This window comes from Eubalaena glacialis, chromosome 5 (assembly GCF_028564815.1).
Source record: "Eubalaena glacialis isolate mEubGla1 chromosome 5, mEubGla1.1.hap2.+ XY, whole genome shotgun sequence".
NCBI lineage: Eukaryota > Metazoa > Chordata > Mammalia > Artiodactyla > Balaenidae > Eubalaena > Eubalaena glacialis.
Genome location: NC_083720.1, coordinates 66,747,308 through 66,749,645, shown reverse-complemented (window position 1 = coordinate 66,749,645; position 2,338 = coordinate 66,747,308).

Here is a 2,338-nt window from a genome sequence, read left to right as displayed (position 1 = left end):
CTAGTTTCCTAGTACAAACAGGCCCTAGGAGGTATATTTTGACCAACACTCTGCTGTTAAATTCACTCTTCCTGCAAATATTTACTGAATGCTGGGCAGAGAGTTTACAGAAAAATTAATATGTTACCCCATCCTTCAAGATGCTTATGGACTGTTTGGAGAAAAAATCAAACTTCTAAGGAAAGTTGAATAATAGTAAGAGAGTTAAAGGGGTGACTCACTGACAAATGAGAAGTTCCTTCGGAAGACATTGGCCCCCCAGGGTGGACTGACTCAAAGGACAGAGACAGTGGGGCTTTCACCTGACAGGTTGGACCAGCAAGACAGAGGGCATGAGGTGGCAGGAGGGGGCATCTTGGTAGAAAGAAAAGAGCAGATCCCTAGGAACTTGGGGTTTGAGTTTCTATTCTGCCATTTATTAGATAGATATCTTGGGCATATTTGAACCTCTCTGCACTTTAGTTTCCTCATTGGAAAAACAGGGGTAGTATTATCTACCTCATGGGCTACATATAGCATTCAAGACCACATTTCACACAAACACATGTGCTAAGCCCTGGAGTACAAAGACAGAAAGAAAAGGGTCTTGCCCTCAAGGGCTACCACATGAGGAAGGGTAGGTAAATATTAGTCCCCCTCTTCCTTTACCCTCCAGGTATCTGTCACTTTAAAGGAGAGGTGGCCAGACCCAGTGGACCACAACTAGGTGGATTTCAGGACATGGGTTCACAAGTTTGGAGACAAAATACGCTCTTAACATCCACTGCGGAGGATTCCTGCCCTCTGGGCCCACCTTTTATTAGGAAGTGGATCTGTACCTCCTGAGGCCAGAGCTTCCCCCTTGAGCTTTGATGAAGTCTAGAGGGAGCCAAGGGCAAAGGCACTAACCCTTAGTCAACTGCTATCATTACCCCAAATGCCTGCTATTTACTTCCTCACTTAATTTTTGTAATTACAAAAGGCAACCACTAGGGGGTGTAGGAGCAAGAAACTGAGCTCTGATCCCATTTAGCAGGCAGAATGCCTTTTGTTTTCTTGCTGAAAAATGTGGTTGAGGTCCACAAAGCATACATTGTGGGCTGAGAACAGTACCTTCTGCATCTTGTACAAACTCTTTGTAAAGAACACAGCTCCCTTAAAGCTAAAAAATCATTCTTGACTCAGCCCATCCTCCATGGCCCATCAGACTGGGCCAAGGGTTTCTTAGCTCTGGTTCCATTTTTCAGTGTTTCCTCCTGATTAAAAGCCCTTTGGCTCAGCAGGATTGTCTATAATGACGGTAAATGGCTCACCGGATGACGAGGCAATCTTTTCACATCTTGCGCTGCAATCCATCTTGTAAAGCCTCACCACTGTCTGAATCCACAGCCCTGGATTCTTAGGAAAGCCATCTACCTGAGGTATTGCTTTGGGCTCCTGTTCCCCACCCCCATCCCCTACCCCAATTTCCCACACCATTTGCAGAGGCTTGAATAGCTATCCTACTCTACCTACCTATGGCAAGCCTCATTAAAATCAAGCACTCATTCGTCAGAAAAAAACCCAAAAATATCTCGGGTCCCTATGTGTCTCTGGGGTCACAATAACTCAAGTCTCCATGACAAAGCTTGTTTTTCCTTGCAGGAGACTGCTTTCGCAAGGGTTCATCTCTTACATTTTCTTTGAGACACTCATGCACACTCCAGCAACAATGGAAAGGAACATGATTTCCCAAGCAGGTTGCCTAGAAACCACTCCTGTGTTTCTGAAACTAATTTAAACATGAAAATTTAGCTCCTGACTCATGCCAGGAATGCATGTAATGGTTTTCTCAGTATTTTACTTTCTTTTTCTCACATTACAAAATAATGCCTGCTCATTGCACAAAAATTGAAAAGAATATGAAAATATAAAGGTCCAGAAAGAGAAAAATCTCCCATAATCTTACTATCAGAGGCAATCACTATTGTCATTTGGGAATATTTTCTTCCAGGCTATTTTTTTCCTATGCATTTGTAACGTCATTGATACAATACTGAATTTACACAGAGCTTGCTTTTTTCCACTTAACATAGTGTCAGCATTTCCCCATCTGGCTAAAATTTTCAGAAAATTTATTTTTTAAATGACTGCATTATATTACAGTCCATTTTCCATTATTTACTTAACCATTCTCTTCATACTAGACATCTAGGTTATTTCCAGTCTTACACCATTAAAATAAATGTTGTCATGATCACCTTGGTATAAAACATTTACTGTATATTTCCTTAGGATAAAATCATAAAAGGAGTTTCAAGAAGCCTGATCATTTTAAAACCTTTTTTAAAAATATTGAACCTAAAAAAAAAACAATTGA